We start from the raw sequence: 25,529 nt of genomic DNA on the forward strand, positions 1-25,529 counted from the left end.
GCCCACTTGACTTCCCATTCCAGGATGTCTGGCTCTAGGTGAGTGATCACACCATGATGATTATCTGGGTCTTGAAAGATCTTTTTTGTACAGTTCTTCCATGTAATCTTGCCATTTCTTCTTAATATCTTCTGCTTCTGTTAGGTTCATATCATTTCTGTCCTTTATCGAGCCCATCTTTGCATGCATAAATGAGATTAATTTTAGGCTATAGAGTAATATCAAAATGGATTCCATTATCATAAATAATATTAACCATACAGTTTATGGAATGATTCTGGATGCACACTTACTCATTAGATATATGCATAAGTGGAGAGGGGTATCTCACTGCAGTTAAACCCTTAAAATATTCTCCAAAATTACACCCTTGGGTTTCAGTCACTCTGCATGCCATTTCACCTTACACCATTCCCAGAGAAATCTCAGTGTTCATTTTTTATATTTCTTTTTATTGCTAGTAGAAAAATTTTAAAATGTCTTAGCATGGCAAGTTGAGTACTTCATAAGTTTTATTCTAATGACTTTTTATAATCTTATGTCTAAATACTGAGCCCTCTTCTTCTCCTGTTCTTTATGTATTTTGTGTTTTGTAGGTACCAAATTGCTTGATAATACTCGGACATGCCAGGGTCATTCTTGATTTGTTGTTCCTCATAAACTTCAGTATCATGGAAATGAAGTCAACTTTTTTTTGTTTGTCCATAAGAAATCACCATGTAAATCTAAGGTAAAATATTACCTTATCTGGGGATATTTAGCTGCATTTACTAAAGTCAAATTTAAATGTGACTCTATAGAGTTCACTTACTGTTTTGGTGAAAGTCTCAAAGAGTAGGACACAACTGAGCAACTGAACTGAAACCTTTATGTATTCTGCTAAATGTTGCTTGTTGTGTTGTTGACTGTCTATTCCATCCATCACTAGGTAATGGAAGCTTTGTGAGCAGGAACCATTGTTCTCAGATTTGACATAAATACAGAACACTTTTCTTGAAAATAAATGAGTTCAAATTGTTAACATTCATACAGTTGAATGATACTAAGCAAATTATTTAAGTTTTCAGTTTGCATATTTATAAAATTGAAATTGCAGTGTCCAGGGGGAAAAGCTTGTTAATGCAATGGAATGATATCTTTTATTATTATTACTATATTATTGTTATAGATCAAATTGCCAACATCTGCTAGATCATCAAAAAAGCAAAAGAGTTCCAGAAAAACATCTATTTCTGCTTTATTGACTATGCCAAAGCCTTTGACTGTGTGGATCACAATAAACTGTGGAATATTCTGAAAGAGATGGGCATACCAGACCACCTGACCTGCCTCTTGAGAAACCTATATGCAGGTCAGGAAGCAACAGTTAGAACTAGACATGGAACAACAGACTGGTTCCAAATAGGAAAAGGAGTATGTCAAGGCTGTGTATTTTCACCCTGCTTATTTAACGTCTATGCTGAGTACATCATGAGAAACTCTGGGCTGGGAGAAGCACAAGCTGGAATCAGATTGCTGGGAGAAATATCAATAACCTCAGATATGCAGATGACACCATCCTTATGGCAGAACGTGAAGAGGAACTAAAAAGCCTCTTGATGAAAGTGAAAGTGGAGAGTGAAAAAGTTGGTTTAAAGCTCAACATTCAGAAAACGAAGATCATGGCATCTGGTCCCATCACTTCATGGGAAATAGATGGGGAAACAGTGGAAACAGTGTCAGACTTTATTTTTGGGCTCCAAAATCACTGCAGATGGTGACTGCAGCCATGAAATTAAAAGACGCTTACTCCTTGGAAGGAAAGTTATGACCAACATAGATAGCATATTCAAAAAGCAGAGACATTACTTTGCCAACAAAGGTTCGTCTAGTCAAGGCTATGGTTTTTCCTGTGGTCATGTATGGATGTGAGAGTTGGACTGTGAAGAAAGCTGAGCACCGAAGAATTGATGCTTTTAAACTGTGGTGTTGGAGAAGACTCTTGCGAGTCCCTTGGACTGCAAGGAGATCCAACTAATTCATCCTAAAGGAGACCAGTCCTGGGTGTTCATTGGAAGAACTGATGCTGAGGCTGAAACTCCAATACTTTGCCCACCTCATGTGAAGGGTTGTCTCATTAGAAAAGACTCTGCTGCTGGGAAGGATTCGAGGCAGAAGGAGAAGGGCACGACAGAGTATGAGATGGTTGGATGGCATCACTGACTTGATGGACATGGGTTTGGGTGAACTCCGGGAGTTGGTGATGGACAGGGAGGCCTGGTGTGCTGTGATTCATGGGGTCGCAGAGTCAGACACGACTGAGTGACTGAACTGAACTGAACTGAATAACTGTTACTGTTTTTTATTATCATTATTATTATTATTGCTATTACTTTTTAAATTTGTTGGCTGCAGTATTCATTGTGACCTATCATACTGAACTCATCATTCTGCTGATTTTTTTTTAATTGAAAAAATTCTTAGAAATTTGACTGTATGCCTCTTAAGTTGTGCTTAACTACATCACTTGTTGAAAGGTATGCTCTCACAGACTCAAAATGGACTACACTTCAAGGACATTTATAGTGAGGTACTGATTTTACATTTCAATTAGGAATTGGAATGATGATAAAATATTTAAAGCAAGAAGAGTTTGATATTAAATTTTACCTTAGGTAGTAAGCAAGGTAAGCACTGCATCTAAGTAAAAGTAATACTCTAATTACTGTGGAATCACTGGAATCAATTGGTGACACCCTTGCTATTGTATTCTCATCAGGCATGACCTTCCATTCTGCAGAGTCTTCAAAATACTGAATGAACTGGCCACTTATTGATTATACCTTCATACTAATGCAGTGTAACATTTCACATGCAATTAGGACACTTATTACTTTGAAGAATAATGTGGCAGAATGAATCCCACTGGGCTGTTAAAAGCAGAGAACACTGCAAAAAGTATTTGATTATTTGACATTAAAATGAGTCCATGTTTTATCAGTAGCACATACTTTCTTTTTCAGACTTTTAAAATATATGTTAATTAAGCAATGTAAAGAGCCATAATAGAAAGTTCCTGAATAAAAAGGAAACCTCAGAAAGGATTACCGTGCTAGGTATTGAGAAGACCAATTTAGATTTGATTCTGCTACTGGCTTAATGTTTTCCTAAGAGGTAATTCTGGAGAAGGCAATGGCATCCCACTCCAGTACTCTTGCCTGGAAAATCCCATGGACGGAGGAGCCTGGTAGGCTGCAGTCCATGGGGTCGCTAAGAGTCATACATGACTGATAGACTTCACTTTCTCTTTTCACTTTCATGTGCTAGGTATTGAGAAGACCAATTTAGATTTGATTCTGCTACTTGCTTAATGTTTTCCTAAGAGGTAATTCTGGAGAAGGCAATGGCACCCCACTCCATTGTTCTTGCCTGGAGAATCCCAGGGACAGGGGAGCCTGGTGGGCTGCCATCTATGGGGTCGCACAGAGTTGGACACGACTGAAGAGACTTAGCAGCAGCAGCAACTGGTAATTCACCCCTATGCACCTCAGTATCACTCTGAGTCAAATGAGGAGAATTGACTTGTAACTTCAATAATGATAATCAAGTTAAAACTTTTGTAACAGAGAGACATTAAATATACCAACTATATCTATTTTTATATCTATGTCTTTGTGTATAGGTGGCTATATCTGTCTCCATATCACATGTATCCCTATTTATGTATTCCTAGATATAGATATGTTTACATTTACATTTGTTTGCATATATGTGATATAGTGTACCACTGTTTAATATAGAGTATCAGTTTATTCTATAATTCTATTTTTGGAACACAATACACAGTTTATTCTCCAATTAAGCCGTTTTGAGGATAATAATGAATAAAAAATCTTTGGTTTACAACACGTAGAGTCTCAAAAAAAATGCTCAATGATTTATTTGGAAAATGTGGTTGAATGTTGTTAAACAAAAGTTATCTTACAATTTAAAAACACAAAACAATCAACTGATTTAATTGAACTCAAGGAATGCAAGAATCTCCATCTAATTTGCCATATCATTAAGTAGATAAGACTGTTATTTTATATAATTGGTAGTTGGTTTTTGTGTTTCAAAATGTACTTCAATCATTACTTTCTGAGCAAAGAATCTTCTACTTCAAGTACTCTTAGCCATAGAACTATAGTTATATTTCTCTGTTTACAGTTATATTATATCTTGTATTAGTGGAACATCCTGTGAGTAAGCTTGGTGCATTGTAGAATCCATAATGTATAGGCAACAGAAAGTGCCAATTTCTGTGAAATGTTTAAAAAGTACACTTATACAAAGGAGACTTTGAGTGCATGAATCCATAATTTATGAATTAAAATTCCACTATGATAGGTTCCATACATTAATAGCATGTAACTGAAAATCATTAATTAAGTTCTTAATTCAGTAACTTTTTATTTTAAGGCATTTTTTTCAGAGCATAAAAACGTTTTTCTAAGTTCTTATCCTTAGCTAACTTTGTATCTTATTTTAGAGATAAAAATGATAGAACTTGAAATATTAGTTAACACACATGACCAATATTTGTGTGAAACTGGCATGTCACAAACTTTAATATACTTAAGGAATGCCTAAGCATGTTGATAAAAATGCAGATTTCTGATTCAGTAAGTTTAAGTGACCTAACAAGTCTTCTAGATGATAAAAAGGCATTTGGTCCCAGGCCCCACACTTTGAGTAGCAAAGTAGATGCTTAAAATGATGGCTAAGCTACTCTGTATGTTGAATGGGTTTATAAGAAAGAGAAAATTAAAAATCAGAGAATTTCAAAGGAAGAGACTGTGTTCTCTTGAGGAAGAAACTTGTAATGTTACAGCAAATATAAAGAGTAGCTATTTCCCAGAGGTGGGTGGTCATTTGTCCAGTAACTATATCAGGAGTAAAGGAATAGGTGAAATAGCCATCGATAGCATCTAAACTTACAGAATTCTTATGAAATGGTCTTGGACCTGGACCAAGTCCTTATCCTAATCACAGTGTTTCTGTATAATCTCACTGTAAGAGGGGAAGTATGACAATATTTGGGGGCTTCCCTGATGGCTCAGCAGGTAAAGAATCCACCTACACAACAAGAGATGAAGGATACAAGGGTTGGATCCCTGGGTCACAAAGATCCCTGGAGAAAGGAAATGTCATTTGACAAGGAATACTCGAGTATTCTTGTCTGGAAAATCCCATGGACAGAGGAGCCAGATAGGTCACAGTCCATGGGATCACAGAGTCAGACATGACTGAGCGACTAACACACACACATGACAGTATTTAGAGTCTCTTGATATTAGTTCTCTCCCTAGACTATATCCAATAGCCCTTGAAAGATATCTTTACTCTGGATATAGTTACTCAACAAATGACCATCCACCTCTGGGGATGAATGGGCATAAGATGATTGTCAAAATGACTTCTAAGAAAGGTGGAGTCCTCTTAATATGTGCCTTAGAGCTGTCCTCTGCAGGCAATTTTCTCAGAACAATGGAAGGCACACAAAAGATCACTAACTGACATCTGGTTGCTCTATTCTTTACCCAACATTATTCATGATTAAGAAATATTTTAGAAATATGGTTTTGAAGAGGCTGCATATTTATCCTGGAGGGATATGCCCTTTTTACAGAACCTAAAGATCAGCACTGAGACAACCCTATCATGATTTGTGAGGAACCTCATGAGGCATCTTCATATTTCATAGATGCCTCCTGAATACAGCCTGGAGCTGGTGCAGTGTGTTCTCAAAAATGGCAACCTTCCGAGTCACATGGCAAATAGATTAGAGGAGTATTCCCAAAGCATGTTGTACACAATCTTATCAGAATTCAAAGAAGCTGATAAAATACTGTGCCTCTTTTAACTGTTGGAGATTCAAGATGAAATATATCGCCCTCTCTTTTTATAGAGGGCTTCCCAGGTGGCTCCGTGTTAAAGAATCTCCTGCTAAGCAGGAGAGGTGCATTAGATCCCTTGGTCAGGAAGACCCACTGGAGAAGGCAATATTCTTGCCTGGGAAATCCCTTGGTCAGAGGAGCCTGATGGGCTACAGTCTATAGGGCTGCAAAGAGTTGAATATGACAGTGTTTAAACAACAACAAACCTTTTTTAGAGGAGTTATCCCAGAATGCTCACATCCTATATATTTCCCAGCATGCTGGGAAAGATTGAGAGCAGTAGGAGAAAGGGACGGCAGAGGATGAGATGATTGGATGGCATTATTGACTCAATGGACACGAATTTGAGCAAACCATGGGGTATGGTGAAGGACAGCGAAGCCTGATGTGCTGCAGTCCATGGGGTCACAAAGAGTCAGACACGTCTGAGTGACTGAACAACAACAAAGTTAGCAGAAGATTAACAATGGGTTCCCTGGCCTATGCAGGGAACATATTTTTCAAGAACAACAACAAGAACAATTATTGAGGAAAAGGCAAATGGAGGTCTTTAAAGCTTCTCTCCTTTGGCAGATTAATGAAACTGAAACAACATTTTATCACAGATGCAGTGACAGAAATTAGAACCGCTCATAATATACAGACTTAAAGAATGCAGCACGGATGCTGCCCATCATATTTGCTTTTATTTTATCAAAATTACTGACGCAAAATCCTGATGAATTACAGCAGAAGATAATTAAGTTAAACTTAAAAATAAGTTGTGGTCCCAATTTGCACTGCCTCACTTGATGTAGTATCTTTTCTACAACGTGTTTACAGCCTCCAGAATTTTTTATTCAGCTGTTGATCTGGTGAATTCCTTCTTTTCAATCCCATCAAGAAAGAACATCAGACTGTAGTAATCATTTTTAGTTTTGCTCTGGGGCAGAGTTGACTCTCCCTGCTTTCTGTCTCTATATAGTTTGTGTAAAATTTTCTCATATTGACATTTTGACAGAACATCTACTGATGCACTGTCTTGATGACATTGTGTTAATAAGACCTGACAATCTGCAAATATTCCTGATACACTGGAAAGGCACCTGCATAGCAGTGATTGGAAGATAAGCTTTTCTACTATCTTTCATGATCAGTGTAATACATAGGATGTGAGCACTCTGGGATAACACCTCTAAAAAAGGTTTTGTTGTTGTTTAAATGCTAAGTCATATTCAACTCTTTGCAGCCCTATGGACTGTAGCCCGTCAGGCTCCTCTGACCGTGAGATTTCCCAGGCAAGAATACTGGAGTGGGTGTCATTTCCTTCTCCAGCAGGTCTTCCTGACCCAGGGACCCAATGCACCTCTCCTGCTTAGCAGGAGATTCTTTAACACGGAGCCCCCTGAGAAGCCCTCTAAAAAAAGAGGGGGTGATATATTTCGTCTTGAATATCCAACAGTTAAAAGATGCATAGTATTTTATCAACTTCTTTTGAGTTCTGGTAAGATTGTGTACAACATGCTTTGGGAATACTCCTCTAATCTATTTACCATGTGACTCGGAAGGCTGCCATTTTTGAGGACACACTGCACCAGCTCCAGGCTGTATTCAGGAGGCATCTATGAAATATGAAGATGCCTCATGAGGTTCCTCACAAATCATGATAGGGTTGTCTCAGTGCTGATCTTTAGGTTCTGGAAAAAGGGCATATTCCTCCAGGATGAATATGCAGCCTCTTCAAAACCATATTTGTAAAATATTTCTTAATCATGAATAATGTTGGGTAAAGAATAGAGCAACCAGACCTCAGTTAGTGATCCTTTGTGTGCCTTCCATTGTTCTGAGAAAATTACCTCCAGAGGACAGCTCTCAGGCACTTTCACATGAAGAGGACTCCACCTTTCTTAGAAGTCATTTTGACGATCATCTTATGCCCATTCATCCTTCTTGAAGACCTCATCCTAATCGGTTAATAATTATGTCTTTCAAATATATACTCATTTTTTCATAAGAGACAGTCCATGAGCTCAAACACATTGTTTTTGCAGTAGGTTTCAAATCTCAGTTATTTATAACATTTTTTTTACTTTAATAATAATCTTGGTGCTAGTAGTATAATCTTTTCTTGATTAATATTGAACTTTGCATTTTGTAGAACAGCATGCTAATGATACATTCTCCAGTTAATATTAACATGTTTGTGATATATTTAACATTACAACACTAATCAGCATGTTACTATCTAAAAATGTTTTGGTAAGGATTTAGAAAGAATAAATACATGAACAGTTATGCAGACATATTTTTTTCAAGACTATCCAGGGAATAGAAACATTTCTTTCACTGAAATCGTTGATTTTTTTCCAAAGAAAGAATGAGACAGAGAATGAATGAAAGCACCTGCCATAAAACGGAAGACTTCCATTCTCTTTAGTCTTAGGTAAGTCACTTCACCTCTTTGTATCTTACAGGATTTTATGTAGATTTAATGAGAAAGAATACATAGTTCTTTTTAGATAATTAAATATGTATTATAATATTAAAGGTACATTTTAATAATGTAATTGTTGCAACCCAAAATAAGGGGTGCATTTGTATGTGAGTTTGTTCAAGTTTTTACTGTCTGGATATAAAATTTTCATAGTTAAAATACATCATAATTCTGCTTTTAATTTTTTATATGGGTTTATAGATGAACACATGTATAACAAAACATTATAATTATTTGATTAGCTTAGCATTAGAAATGTTTTGATACAAAGGTGACAAAATGAGGAGATGGTTGATTATTTAAAAATAGCACTTTAAAGCTTCAGGGATTATTTTCAAAATGAGTTAATCTCTATAGTTTTCATACATCATAAAACTAAAGTAAAAAGGAAAACTAATTTTGTATTGCTATCACATTTAATTGAAATACCAGTAAAACCAGCAAACTAATAAATATTTCCATAAGCATTACCAAGTTAACCTTAATTACTTCAAATCTTGACATACTTTCTTTCTTCAGGCTTGGTTGAACAGCATAGTGATTTTATTATTTATTTATTTATTTTTTTTATTTTCTCCATCCTCTTCTGGGGAGGATTTAACTTGCTATTTCTCTAATTTATTTTTTTTTTTTAGTTTTTTTTTAAACTTTACATAATTGTATTAGTTTTGCCAAATATCAAAATGAATCCATCACAGGTATACATGTGCTCCCCATCCTGAACCCTCCTCCCTCCTCCCTCCCCATACCATCCCTCTGGGTCGTCCCAGTGCACTAGCCCCAAGCATCCAGTATCGTGCATTGAACCTGGACTGGCATCTCGTTTCATACATGATATTTTACATGTTTCAATGCCATTCTCCCAAATCTTCCCACCCTCTCCCTCTCCCACAGAGTCCATAAGACTGTTCCATACATCAGTGTCTCTTTTGCTGTCTCGAACACAGGGTTATTGTTATCATCTTTCTAAATTCCATATATATGCGTTAGTATACTGTATTTATGTTTTTCCTTCTGGCTTACTTCACTCTGTATAATAGGCTCCAGTTTCATCCACCTCATTAGAACTGATTCAAATGAATTCTTTTTAATGGCTGAGTAATACTCCATTGTATGTATGTACCACAGCTTTCTTATCCATTCATCTGCTGATGGACATCTAGGTTGCTTCCATGTCCTGGCTATTATAAACAGTGCTGTGATGAACATTGGGGTACACGTATCTCTTTCCCTTCTGGTTTCCTCAGTGTGTATGCCCAGCAGTGGGATTGCTGGATCATAAGGCAGTTCTATTTCCAGTTTTTTAAGGAATTGCCACACTGTTCTCCATAGTAGCTGTACTAGTTTGCATTCCCACCAACAGTGTAAGATGGTTCCCTTTTCTCCACACCCTCTCCAACATTTATTATTTGTAGACTTTTGGATCGCAGCCATTCTGACTGGTGTGAAATGGTACCTCATAGTGGTCTTGATTTGCATTTCTCTGATAATGATTGATGTTGAGCATCTTTTCATGTGTTTGTTAGCCATCTGTATGTCTTCTTTGGAGAAATGTCTATTTAGTTCTTTGGTCCATTTTTTGATTGGGTCGTTTATTTTTCTGGAGTTGAGCTGTAGGAGTTGCTTGTATATTTTTGAGATTAGTTGTTTGTCAGTTGCTTCATTTGCTATTATTTTCTCCCATTCTGAAGGCTGTCTTTTCACCTTGCTGATAGTTTCCTTTGATATGCAGAAGCTTTTAAGCATAGTGATTTTATAATGTAAAGAAAATTTGCAAATAAAATTACCAAAACTTTGGAGTCAAGCGAACTGATTTTAAAGTTTCTCTTCCAGCTTTCTTACTCTTTAGCTATTTGATAAGGAACTAGTTATTTAACCAATATTTGCTATGGAAAGTAAGAGATGAAAAAAATATTTGTTCACTTAAACATTCAGTTACTTTTATACAGAAACCTTGAAAAAATACTTTAGCTTCTATCAGTTCGAATCTGTGAAACATCAGATGATACATAATCTCTTCATTTAGAAGAAAATCTTAAGGAATCTATAACAAAAAGTAATAGTTTGACAGGGTAGTATTTAAGGCACACACACACACACATTTTAACAGGAAACAATTGGGCATTGCATTTGAAAAAGTCATTAAGTATCACCAAATTATGGAACAATTAAAGATAAATTTCACAAAATATGTTCAATACTGTACCCTCAACACTATTTAAAAGATTCTGCTGACAAAAAAGTATGATCATAATAAATGGAAGATGAGCATGTTCATGGACTAGAAAATACCATATTGTTAAGATAAATTATATATTGAACTATAAAAGCAAAATGATTCCAATCATGATCTTAGCAAAATATTTCATATAAATTGATTTGTTCTAGAATGTATATGAAAACTGAAAGGAACTGAGAATAAGCAAAGTAATTACAAAAAGTAAGACTAAGATAAATGAAGTATATTTACTATAAAATAATGAAGACAGCATTATGTTTGTAATAAAGACAGACATCAAGATCGATGGAATAAAATAAAGAGATTCACATGCTTGTGATCAATTGATATTTTGACAAAGCTGCCAAGGTGATTCAGTAGGGAAAAATGTAGTTTTTATGCTTGTGGTATTAGAAAAATGGATGTACACATGTAAAGAAAAAAAGAAACTTATACCTTTACCTCTCACATACACAACAATAAATAAAAATGACTCAAGAGCACTAAATTAAGAACTAAAACTAGAAAAGAGAAAAATCTATGTGAACTTTATTTTTAGCAAAGGTTTATAATATTAAACAAAATAATACAACGTAAAAGAATAAATTGGACTTCTGAAACATTTAAAACTTTTGTTTTTCAAAGGATGCTTTGAAAAAAATCAGATAACAAACCAAAAACAGGCAGAATATTTTGCAAAGCATGATTCTGAGGAAGACTTATGTCCAGAATATATAAAGAATTCTCCAAACCTAAATATTTGAAAATAAAATAATCCTCAAAAACTGGACAGATGCTTTTCATGGGTATTTAATGCAAGGAAAAAAAAAAAAAAAGAATGAAAAGTGAGCAATTGCAAACATGTTTAATATTATAAAGCTTTGGGGAAATGGAAATAGTTACCCCTGTATGTCCCCTCGATTAGCTATAATTAAAGACACAGTAAAAACACAAGAGTCAGAAGATGAGGCTAACAGAACTCTGATGCTGGTTGAAACAAAATTGCTTCATATACTTTGGAAAGAATTTTGGCAAATTAATTTAGCATAAAATTAATACTGGACCTAGCAATCACATTTCTATGTATTCATCCAAAAGAAATAAAAATAATGTCCACACAAAGAATTGTACTTAAATGTTCATAGTAGCTTTATTCATAATAGAGAAAACCTCCTGAAAATAAACCAGAAAGTTAGGACAGTTGTATCAATAAATTCTACTCTGTAGTTTAAAGGAACAATCTATTGATAACAAAAAGGATGGACAAAAAACATGTTAAGTGACAAAAGCCAGGCACACACACACACACACACAAAAACAACTGCATACTGTGTAATTCCATTTATATGAATATTCTAGAAGAGTCAAACAGAGAAGGCAATGGCACCCCACTCCAGTACTCTTGCCTGGAAAATCCCATGGATGGAGGAGCATGGAAGGCTACAGTCCATGGGGTCGCTAAGAGTCAGACACGACTGAGCGACTTCCCTTTCACTTTTCACTTTCATGCATTGGAGAAGGAAATGGCAACCCACTCCAGTGTTCTTGCCTGGAGAATCCCAGGGATGGGGGAGCCTGGTGGGCTGCCGTCTCTGGGGTCACACAGAGTCGGACACGACTGAAGTGACTTAGCAGCAGTAGAAGAAGAGTCAAAACTCTAGTGACAGAAATCATGTCAATAGTTGCTAAGAGGCTTCAGGTTGGGATGGAATGTAGAGGTCTGATTGCAGAGAAATATCAAAAAATTTTTGGGGTGATGGAAATATTCAGTTTTATGATTGTGGTGGTATTTATGTGAAATGTACATTTCCCAGAACTCATCTAACTCTAAAATTAAACTTGGTGAATTTTATTCTGTATACATTATACTTCAATATAGATCATTTTAAAAGTAGTACTATCCACAAGTTCTTTGCTATATTACATATCTCCAACAGTAGGGCATGGCATTGGAATTTGTACACATAAAGAGAGACACTTATGTCATCACACCATTCAGTGGTAGGCCAAAATCTGCCTTTGAACTGCTCTACTCCACTTCAAGAGTAGATTTAAATCTTAAAAATTTCCCCTTTCAGTGCTATTCTCTGAATCTTCATTATTTTTGCCCAGAAGTATCCCTTCAACCCTGCCCATGCTTCAAGAAATTGAGACCTCTTCTTCATAGCAAAATTTGGCTTTTGTAGATGCATTTAACTAAAAATTATTGAGTATCCACTATGCCAGATAATGGACTGGACACTTTCACATACATTTCTTAATCTTAATGATATTGCTCTGAAACACGTATTGTTATTTCTAGACCAGGGTAGTGGTAGCCAAGGTGAGGAACCTGAGCAGGTTCAGAGACATTTCAGTATTACCAGTTCACAAGCACACAGATTGTTCCATGTTGCCTCTGATCCTATAAGACAGGGTACATTTCCAGTGTAAAATTATTAGGGGCTCATGATTAGTTTAATGTTAATATTTTAAGTACATATCTCCATTCTTAAAAGTCAGATTGTGCTCAGTCACATCCAACTCTTTGTGACCCCTTGAACTGTAGTAGCCTTCAGTGAAATTTTCCAGGCAAGAATACTGGAATGAGTTGCCATTTCCTTCTCCAAAAGTTAGGTTAGATGTACATAAAAGTGAATAGGAAGACGATTCATGGATTAATGCTAAAATGACTATAAGCAAATGAAACTTTAGAAATAAGATGTACATGAGTAATTTATAAAATCATCATTTAATTATAAGATGTAGAGATATATCATTCTGTTTAAATAGCTATATCTGAAAGCAGAAAGAAAAACTTTGGAATCAGTTTAAAAATAATAACAAAATTCTCTTTAAATAATAATGGTAACTGAAAATGCAAATACTGTACCTTAAAACATTTTTTACTAGTCACTGTTAGTAAATCCAGATTAATTAATACCTTTTCTTACCTCATTAAAACTATGCCTAAGCCAAATAAAAATACTTTAGAAGTAACATCTATAATAAGAACCAGTTCTTGGAATTCGTAATGTTGGAAAATGTCTCAGATGTTTTCTATTGTCTTCTAAGTGTGTCACAGTTTTCTTCATTTGGCTTATTTTGTTGCAGTAGGCATATGTGCTTAAGATGAAATCCCTGAATTTAGTTTCATTGTAATAAATGTTTTTTTTATCAACTTGAGTAAGAGTCATCTAAGACTCTCCCCACCCCATCTTTATCAGTTCAGGAGAATTTGACCTACAAATTTTGCTTTAATAGAACAAGAATATATACAAATTAGAGTAGAAATTCCTCACCTATGATGTTGATTTAAAAGATAAGATCATAAATGGTGTATGAGATGCTAACAACAGTATCCATCAAGAATCTCACATGTGAAAATGATAATCTTTAGCAAAGTAGAGTCTACATTATGATAAAGAAGAATAGTTGCTTGTTGCTCATTTACTGTCAATCCCATGCTTCAGAGACAAAACAGTAAAATTATAGTATTATATATTACTGCCTGCTTTAAAGAAAAAGAAAAAATCTAGGAGTATAGTTGGTTTACAATGCTGTTAGTGAATCAGCTATTTGTATACTTATAGCTACGCCCTCTTGGACCCCCTCTCCCTCATCTAGATCACCCATCTATCCCACCCATCTGGTTCACCACAGATCACTACTCTTTATCATGAACCATCCAAGAGAAGAGGCATTGGAAAGTTCATACACTTTTTTTTTTTAATCGGCATACAATTGATTTATTATATTGTGTTCAGTTGATATACTATGTTTTGTTAGTTTCAGATGTATAACAAAGTGAATCTATTTATATACATATATATATATATATACACACATATACATTATTTATCAGATTCCTTCCCATATGAGTTATCACAGAATATTGAGCAGAATTTCCTGGTGCTATGGGCTAGAGTTCTGGGCTTCCATGATGGCTCAACAGTAAAGAATCCACCTATAAAGCAGGAGCCACAAGAGACATGGATTTGATCCCTGGGTTGGGAAGATCCCCTGAAGGAGAAAATGGCAACTCACTCCAGTATTCTTGCCTAGAAAATTCCATGGACAGAGGAGCCTGTCAGGCTACAGTCCATAGGGTTGCAAAAAGTGGGTGGACACAACTGAGTGACTGAATATACATAAACACACCCCCCCACACACACACCCACACACTGTAATATACAGTAGGTCCTTATTAGTTATATATTTTTATATAGTAGTGTATATATGTTCGGAGAAGGCAATGGCACCCAACTCCAGTACTCTTGCCTGGAAAATCCCATGGACAGAGGAGCCTGGTGGGCTGCAGTCCATGGGGTCGCAACTGAGCGACTTCACTTTGATGCATTGGAGAAGGAAATGGCAACCCACTCCAGTGTTCTTGCCTGGAGAATCCCAGGGATGGGGGAGCCTGGTGGGCTGCCATCTATGGGGTCACACAGAGTTGGACATGATTGAAGCGACTTGGCAGGCAGGCAGTATATATGTTAATTCCAATCTCCTAATTTGTCTCCCCAAGTTTCCCATTTGGCAGCTGTGTTTGATTTCAAAATCTTTGAGTTTGTGTCTGTTTTGTAAATAAGTTCATTTGTGTCATTTTTATTAGATCTCATTTGATATTTGGTTTTCTGTCTGACTTACTTCATTTATTATTATTATTTTTTACTTTACAATATTGTATTGGTTTTGCCATGCATCAACATGCATCCGCCACGGGTGTACAAGTGTTCCCCATCCTGAACACCCCTCCCACCTCCCTCCTCATACCATCCCTCTGGGTCGTCCCAGTGCACCAGCCCCAAGCTTCCTGTATCCTGCTTCAAACCTGGACTAGTGATTCGTTTCTTATATGATATTATACATGTCTCAATGCCATTCTCCCAAATCATCCCCCCCTCTCTCTCCCACAGAGTCCAAAAGACTGTTCAATACATCTGTGTCTCTTTTGCTGTCTCGGATACAGGGTTGTCGTTACCATCTTTCTAAATTCCATATATATGCGTTAGTAATAGATTTAAGGGCCTGGATCTAGTAGATAGAGTGCCTGATGAACTATGGAATAAGGTTCGTGACATTGTACAGGATACAGAGATCAAGACCATCCCCATGGAAAAGAAATGCCAAAAAGCAAAATGGCTGTCTGGGGAGGCCTTACGAATAGCTGTGAAAAGAAGAGAAGTGAAAAGCAAAGGAGAAAAGGAAAGATATAAACATCTGAATGCAGGGTTCCAAAGAATAGCAAGAAGAGATAAGAAAGCCTTCTTCAGCGATCAATGCAAAGAAATAGAGGAAAACAACAGAATGGGAAAGACTAGGGATCTCTTCAAGAAAATCAGAGATACCATAGGAACATTTCATGCAAAGATGGGCTCGATAAAGGACAGAAATGGTATGGACCTAACAGAAGCAGAAGATATTAAGAAGAGATGGCAAGAATACACAGAAGAACTGTACAAAAAAGATCTTCACGACCCAGATAATCACGATGGTGTGATCACTGATCTAGAGCCAGACATCCTGGAATGTGAAGTCAAGTGGGCCTTAGAAAGCATCACTACGAACAAAGCTAGTGGAGGTCATAGAATTCCAGTTGAGCTATTCCAAATCCTGAAAGATGATGCTGTGAAAGTGCTGCACTCAATATGCCAGCAAATTGGGAAAACTCAGCAGTGGCCACAGGACTGGAAAAGGTCAATTTTCATTCCAATCCCAAAGAAAAGCAATGCCAAAGAATGCTCAAACTACTGCACAATTGCACTAATCTCACACGCTAGTAAAGTAATGCTCAAAATTCTCCAAGCCAGGCTTCAGCAATATGTGAACCGTGAACTTCCTGATGTTCAAGCTGGTTTTAGAAAAGGCAGAGGAACCAGAGATCAAATTGCCAACATCCGCTGGATCATGGAAAAAGCAAGAGAGTTCCAGAAAAACATCTATTTCTGTTTTATTGACTATGCCAAAGCCTTTGACTGTGTGGATCACAAGAAACTGTGGAAAATTCTGAAAGAGATGGGAATACCAGACCACCTGATCAGCCTCTTGAGAAATTTGTATGCAGGTCAGGAAGCAACAGTTAGAACTGGACATGGAACAACAGACTGGTTCCAAATAGCAAAAGGAGTTTGTCAAGGCTGAATATTGTCACCCTGTTTATTTAACTTATATGCACAATACATCATGAGAAATGCTGGGCTGGAAGAAGCACAGCTGGAATCAAGATTGCTGGGAGAAATATCAATAACCTCAGATATGCAGATGACACCACTCTTATGGCAGAAAGTGAAGAGGAACTAAAAAGCCTCTTGATGAAAGTGAAAGTGGAGAGTAAAAAAGGTGTCTTAAAGCTCAACATTCAGAAAATGAAGATCATGGCATCTGGTCCCATCACTTCATGGGAAATAGATGGGGAAACAGTGTCAGACTTTATTTTTCTGGGCTCCCAAATCACTACAGATGGTGACTGCAGCCATGAAATTAAAAGAGGCTTACTCCTTGGAAGGAAAGTTATGACCAACCCAGATAGCATATTCAAAAGCTGGGACATTACTCTGCCAACAAAGGTTCATCTAGTCAAGGCTATGGTTTTTCCAGTGGTCACGTATGGATATGACAGTTGAACTGTGAAGAAGGCTGAGCGCTGAAGAACTGATGCTTTTGAACTGTGGTGTTGGAGAAGACTCTTGAGAGTCCCTTGGACTTCAAGGAGATCCAACAAGTCCATTCTGAAGGAGATCAGCCCTGGGATTTCTTTGGAAGGGATGATGCTAAAGCTGAAACTCCAGTACTTTGGCCACCTCACGCGAAGAGTTGACTCATTGGAAAAGACTGATGCTGGGAGGGATTGGGGGCAAGAAAAGAAGGGGACGACAGAGGATAAGGTGGCTGGATGGCATCACTGACTCAATGGACGTGAGTCTGAGTGAACCCTGGGAGTTGGTGATGGACAGGGAGGCCTGGCATGCTGAGACTCATGGGGTCACGAAGAGTCAGACATGACTTAACGACTGATCTGATGTGATCTGATACTGCATTGGTGTTTTTCCTTCTGTCTTACTTCACTCTGTATAATAGGCTCCAGTTTCAACTACCTCATTAAAACTGACTCAGATGTATTCTTTTTAATAGCTGAGTAATACTCCATTGTGTATATGTACCACAGCTTTCTTATCCATTCATCTGCTGATGGACATCTAGGTTGCTTCCATGTCCTGGCTATTATAAACAGTGCTGCGATGAACATTGGTGTACACGTGTCTCTTTCCCTTCCGGTTTCCTCAGTGTGTATGCCCAGCAGTGGGATTGCTGGATCATAAGGCAGTTCTATTTCCAGTTTTTTAAGGAATCTCCACATTGTTCTCCATATTGGTTGTACTAGTTTGCATTCCCACCAACGGTGTAAGAGGGTTCCCTTTTCTCCACACCCTCTCCAGCATTTATTGCTTGTAGACTTTTGGATCGCAGCCATTCTGACTGGTGTGAAATGGTACCTCATAGTGGTTTTGATTTGCATTTCTCTGATAATGAGTGATGTTGAGCATCTTTTCATGTGTTTGTTAGCCATCTGTATGTCTTCTTTGGAGAAATGTCTATTTAGTTCTTTGGTCCATTTTTTGATTGGGTCGTTTATTTTTCTGGAGTTGAGCTGCAGGTGTTGCTTGTATATTTTTGAGATTAGTTGTTTGTCAGTTGCTTCATTTGTTATTATTTTCTCCCATTCTGAAGGCTGTCTTTTCACCTTGCTTATAGTTTCTTTTGTTGTGCAGAAGCTTTTAATTTTAATTAGATCCAATTTGTGTATTTTTGCTTTTATTTCCAATATTCTGGGAGGTGGGTCATAGAGGATCCTGCTGTGATGTATGTCAGAGAGTATTTTGCCTATGTTCTCCTCTAAGAGTTTTATAGTTTCTGGTCTTATGTTTAGATCTTTAATCCATTTTGAGTTTATTTGTTGTGTATGGTGTGAGAAAGTGTTCTAGTTTCATTCTTTTACAAGTGGTTGACTAGTTTTCCCAGCACCACTTGTTAAAGAGATTGTCTTTAATCCATTGTATAGTCTTGCCTCCTTTGTCAAAGATAAGGTGTCTATAGGTGCGTGGTTTTATCTCTGGGCTTTCTATTTTGTTCCATTGATCTATATTTCTGTCTTTGTGCCAGTACCATACTGTCTTGATGACTGTGGCTTTGTAGTAGAACCTGAAGTCAGGCAGGCTGATTCCTCCAGTTCCATTCTTCTTTTTCAATATTGCTTTGGCTACTAGAGGTTTCTTGTATTTCCATACAAATTGTGAAATTATTTGTTCTAGCTCTGTGAAGAATACCGTTGGTAGCTTGATAGGGATTGCATTGAATCTATAGATTGCTTTGGGTAGTATACTCATTTTCACTATATTGATTCTTCCAATAACCTAACTCTACACCTAAAGCAACTGGAAAAGGAAGAAATGAAGAACCCCAGGGTTAGTAGAAGGAAAGAAATATTAAAAATTAGGGCAGAAATAAATGCAAAAGAAACAAAGGAGATCATAGCAAAAATCAACAAAGCCAAAAGCTGATTCTTTGAAAGGATAAATAAAATTGACAAACCATTAGCCAGACTCATCAAGAAACAAAGGGAGAAAAATCAAATCAATAAAATTAGAAATGAAAATGGAGCGATCACAACAGACAACACACAAATACAAAGGGTCATAAGAGACTACTATCAGCAATTATATGCAATAAAATGGACAATGTGGAAGAAATGGACAAATTCTTAGAAAAGTACAACTTTCCAAAACTGAACCAGGAAGAAATAGACAATCTTAACAAACCCATCACAAGCACGGAAATTGAAACTGTAATCAGAAATCTTCCAGCAAATAAAAGCCCAGGTCCAGACAGCTTCACAGCTGAATTCTACCAAAAATTTAGAGAAGAGCTGACACCTATCCTACTCAAACTCTTCCAGAAAAATGCAGAGAAAGGTAAACTTCCAAACTCATTCTATAAGGCCACCATCACCGTAATACCAAAACCTGACAAAGATGCCACAAAAAAAGAAAACTACAGGCTAATATCACTGATGAACATAGATGCAAAAATTCTCAATAAAATTCTACCAATCAGAATCCAACAACACATTAAAAAGATCATACACCATGACCAAGTGGGCTTTATCCCAGGGATGCGAAGCTTCTTCAATATCTGCAAATCAATCAATGTAATACACCACATTAACAAATTGAAAAATAAAAGCCATATGATTACCTCAATAGATGCAGAGAAAGCCTTTGACAAAATTCAACATCCATTTATGATAAAAACTCTCCAGAAAGCAGGAATAGAAGGAACATAACCTCAACATAATAAAAGCTATATATGACAAACCCACAGCAAATATTATCCTCAATGGTGAAAAATCGAAAGCATTTCCCCTAAAGTCAGGAACAAGACAAGGGTGCCCACTCTCATCACTACTATTCAACATAGTTTTGGACGTTTTGGCCATAGCAATCAAAGCAGAAAAAGAAATGAAAGGAATCCAAATTGGAAAAGAAAAAGTAAAACTCTCACTGTTTGCAGATGACATGATCCTCTACGTAGAAAACCCTAAAGACTCCACCAGAAAATTACTAGAGCTAATCAATGAATATAGTAAAGTTGCAGGATAGAAAATCAACACACAGAAATCCCTTGCATTCCTATACACTAATAATGAGAAAATACAAAGAAATTAAGGAAACAATTCCATTCATCATTTCAATGAAAAGAATAAAATACTTAGAAATATATCTACCTAAAGAAACTAAAGACCTATATATAGAAAACTGACTTACTTCATTTAGTATGATAATCTCTGGGTCCATACATGTTGCTGCAAAAGGCATTATTTTGTCCTTTTTCATGGCTGAATAATATTTCTGTATATCCAGATCTTCTTTATCCATTGCTTTGTCAATGGGAATTTAGGTTATTTCCAAGTCTTTCAGCTCAGTTCAGTTCAGTCACTCAGTCTTGTCCGACTCCTTGCCACCCCATGAATTGCAGCACGCCAGGCCTCCCTGTCCATCACCAACTCCCGGCGTTCACTCAAACTCAAGTCCGTCAAGTCGGTGATGCCATCCAGCCATTCGTCCTCTGTCGTCCCCTTCTCCTCATGCCCCCAATCCCTCCCAGCATCAGAGTCTTTTCCAATGAGTCAACTCTTTGCATGAGGTGGCCAAAGTACTGGAGTTTCAGCTTTAGCATCAATTCCAAAGAACACCCAGGACTGATCTCCTTTAGAATGGACTGGTTGGATCTCATTGCAGTCTTAGATATTGTAAATAGTACTACAATGAACATTAGGATACATGTGTCTTTTCAAATTATGGTCTTCTGGTGGGCTGCCGTCTATGGGGTCCCACAGAGTCAGACACGACTGAAGCGACTTAGCAGCAGCAGTAGCAGCCAGATATATACCAAGAAATGGGACTCCTGGATCATATGATAGCTATATATGTCCTTTTTTAGGAACCTCCATACTGTTTTCCATAATGATTGTACCAATTTACACTCCCAGCAACAGAGTAGGGGAGTTCTCTTTTTTCAACACCCTCTACAGCATTTATTGTTTGTAGATTTTTGATTATTGTCTTTTGACTGGTGTGAGGTGATACCTTATTGTGATTTTGATTTGCATTTCTCTAATAATGAGTGATATTGAACATCTTTTCATGTGTTTTTTGGCTATTTGTGTACTTCTTTGGAGAAATGTCTATTTAGATCTTCAACCAATTTTTGATTTGGTTGTCTGATTTTTTTTTTTTTTAATATATTGAACTGAATGAGTTGCTTGTATATTTTGGAAATTAATCCATTGTCAGTTGAATTGTTTGCAAATACCTTGTCCCATTCTGTGTGTTGTCTTTTTTTTTGTTTGTTTCCTTTGCTGTACAAAGGCTTTTAAATTTAATTAGGTTCTATTTGTTTATTTTGTTTTTATTTTCCTTACACTAGGTCAGTCCAAAAAGATATCATTAAAATTATATGCCAGAGAGTGTTCTGCCTTTGTTTTCCTCTAAGAATTTTGTTGTATCTGGCCTTTATTTAGAACTTTAATCCATTTTGAGTTTACTTTTGTGTATGGTGTTACGTAGTGTTCTAACTTCATTCTTTTACATGTAGCTGTCCAGTTTACTGATCACTGCTCACTGAAGACATAATCTTTTCTCTATTGTATATCCTTGCCTCCTTTGTCATAGATTAGGTGACCTTACATGCATGGGTTTATCTCTGCCTTGTTTGAGCTTCATTTGAAATAGTGTCTCCATTAGACACTTTTTTCATTATTTAACTATAGATTATTATTGACATATATCTCTCATAAATTGCTTTTCCAAGATTTTGAATTTTCCAACATTAAAAAGAAAAAAAAACAAATAAACAAAAAAGCATCTTCAACCATTCTTTCACAATTAGCTACAAGATGTTGGGCAAAAATATGATTTCAGAATGATCTCATGTCAACCACTCACCTAAAACAATGGTTAAATCTGAGTCTATTCAATTTTAAATCATCTAGGTAATTGACACTGAAATAATGACCATTTTCTACATAATTTAATAATGTCCTTTGCAGAGGTGGCTGAATTGGACTTGAGAAGAAGTGTCCTATGATGTAACTATAATTACTTAGTCTTATTGACATGGCCTTAATAAAGGTCAACCTCAAATTCAGAATCTTTTCACAAGAACGTATCCTTGAAATGATATAAAGGGAGCATGGACATTTAGTATTTTTAGTTTGTATCACAGTTTTCTTTAGGGGTATTAAAATAGCACCAGTTCTTTGATTTATATAATATTTAAGTGGACTGAAACATAGAAATCATTAAAGTAGTATATTACACAAAGTGAAATATGAGTACATGTTAACTCATTTTCTTATAAGCAATAGACATTATCTGGTAGCTATAGTCTAGTCAAGGATAAGTACACAATCCAACCTAAATTACCCACATATTCTCTCTGAAGATTGAAGTTCAGAGTATACCTTTGAATCCATTTTCTGTATATCAAGGCTCAAACCAAAGATAACTTTTGAAGACCACTGCAGTTGTCCAGGCAACAGATCACGTATGTTTTATTGCTGCTCTCAACCTTAGAGAAAGGAGGGATAAAAGCATATGGAAGAGGGTAACTCCAACAAAGCTTTGTCTGGAGGTCTAAATGTAAAGTGTTAGTTACCACTACAGCTCACTAGCTTTGTTATAAGCTCAAATCTAATCTCTAAGCTCAAGGTTTCTCAGAAGATATTCTTGAAGGCCCCTTTAAGTTTATGTGGTATTATCATTTACTCCCATAACATTTTTTTAAAGTAATAAAAGATAAAAATTATCTTGAAAATGTGTGCTCAGTTTAAAATTTCAATTATGAAATCCTCTCTTGAATATGTACCACTTTGCACTCAATTTGGCATGCTGTGATGCCTGAAGAATAATGTTAAGAAATGGTTAACAATTGTTTGAATTTTAGTAGCCACTGATACAGACATGAAACAAACATTGGATACTCCAACAAACGGTGGAGAGTTGTATCAAACTTTGGTTTTAATTACTATGGTTGCCTCTGAAAATTCAAATTACTTTGGCCATATGTATTTATTTTTCAGCAAAGTTTCATATATAGGTTATATATAAATGTAATTATGACATTGTGATGGAAAATAAAGATATAAAACCACATTGACTTGAATTTTGTAAACAATTTTATGCTTCAGATCAGATCAGTCGCTCAGTCGAGTCCCACTCTTTGCGACCCCATGAATCGCAGCACGTCAGGCCTCCAAGTCCATCACCAACTCCCGGAGTTCACTGAGACTCATGTCCATCAAGTCAGTGATGCCATCCAGCTGTCTCATCCTCTGTCATCCCCTTCTCTTCCTGCCTCCAATCCCTCCCAGCATCAGAGTCTTTTCCAGTGAGTCAACTCTTTGCATGAGGTGGCCAAAGTACTGGAGTTCCAGCTTTAGCATCATTCCTTCCAAGGAAATGCCAGGGCTGATCTCCTTCAGAATGGACTGGTTGGATCTCCTTGCAGTCCAAGGGACTCTCAAGAGTCTTCTCCAACACCACAGTTCAAAAGCATCAATTCTTCAGTGCTCAGCCTTCTTCACAGTCCAACTCTCACATCCATACATGACCACAGGAAAAACCATAGCCTTGACTAGATGAACCTTTGTTGGCAAAGTAATGTCTCTGCTTTTGAACGTGCTATCTAGGTTGGTCATAACTTTCCTTCCAAGGAGTAAGCGTCTTTTAATTTCATGGCTGCAGTCACAATCTGCAGTGATTTTGGAGCCCAGAAAAATAAAGTCTGACACTGTTTCCACTGTTTCCCCATCTATTTCCCATGAAGTGGTGGGCCCGGATGCCATGATCTTCATTTTCTGAATGTTGAGCTTTAAGCCAACTTTTTCACTCTCCACTTTCACTTTCATCAATAGGTTTTTTAGTTCCTCTTCACTTTCTGCCATAAGAGTGGTGTCATCTGCATATCTGAGGTTATTGATATTTCTCCCGGTAATCTTGATTCCAGCTTGTGTTTCTTCCAGTCCAGCGTTTCTCATGATGTACTCTGCATACAAGTTAAATAAGCAGGATGACAATATACAGCTTTGATGAACTCCTTTTCCTATTTGGAACCAGTCTGTTGTTCCATGTCCAGTTCTAACTGTTGCTTCCTGACCTGCATACAAATTTCTCAAGAGGCTGATCAGGTGTTCTCGTATTCCCAACTCTTTCAGAATTTTCCACAGTTTATTGTGATCCACACAGTCAAAGGCTTTGGCATAGTCAATAAAGCAGAAATAGATGTTTTTTCTGGAACTCTCTTGCTTTTTCTATGATCCAGTGGATGTTAGCAATCTGATCTCTGGTTCCTCTGTCTTTTCTGAAACCAGCTTGAACATCAGGAAGTTCACGGTTCACATATTGCTGAAGCCTGGCTTGGAGAATTTTGAGCATTACTTTACTTTATGCTTACTTGCTTCCTTTTTGCATTTGTTTCTAAGTTCCTAAATAGCTACTGAAGCCTCCTTTAGAAGCCTCCTTTAGTTTTACCTTGTGATTTTGTGTGAAAGAGATAGAGAAAGAGAAAAGGAGTAGGGAGATAAAAGGAGATAGAGATTAGATTTAGAAACTAAAATTGAATATAATTTTGTTTCATGTTTTTCTAATTTTAACTGGCAGGTCAAAATCTCAGTAGACTATGTCTGAGTAAGGATGTAAGGCATCAGTTCAGTTCAGTTCAGTCGCTTAGTCGTGTCTGACTCTTTGCGACCCCATGAACCGCAGCACGCCAGGCCTCCCTGTCCATCATCCACTCCCGGAGTTCACTAAAACCCTTGTCCATGAGTCAGTGATGCCATCCAGCCATCTCATCCTCTGTCATCCCCTTTTCCTCTTGCCCTTAATCTTTCCCATCATCAGGGTCTTTTCCAATGGGTCAATTCTTTGCATCAGGTGGCCAAAGGATTGGAGTTTCAGCTTCAACATCAGTCCTTCCAATGAACACACAGGACTGATATCTTTTAGGATGGACTGGTTGGATCTCCTTGCAGTCCAAGGGACTCTTGAGAGTCTTCTCCAACACCACAGTTCAAAACTATCAGTTCTTCAGCCTCAGGTTTCTTTATAGTCCAACTCTCACATCCATACATGACCACTGGAAAAACCATAGCCTTGACTAGATGGACCTCTGTTGGCAAAGTAATGTCTCTGCTTTTTAATATGCTATCTAGGTTGGTCACAACTTTCCTTTGACTGAAGAATATACTACATATTTAAGGTGTTGTTTAGTCCCTAAGTCATGTTTGACTCTTTTGCAACCCCATGGACTGTAGCCTGCCAGGTTCCTCTGTCCATGGGATTTTCAAGGCAAGAATACTGGAGTGGGTTACCATTTCCTT

This window comes from Bos javanicus, chromosome 1, assembly GCF_032452875.1.
Source record: "Bos javanicus breed banteng chromosome 1, ARS-OSU_banteng_1.0, whole genome shotgun sequence".
Classification (NCBI taxonomy): Eukaryota; Metazoa; Chordata; class Mammalia; order Artiodactyla; family Bovidae; genus Bos; species Bos javanicus.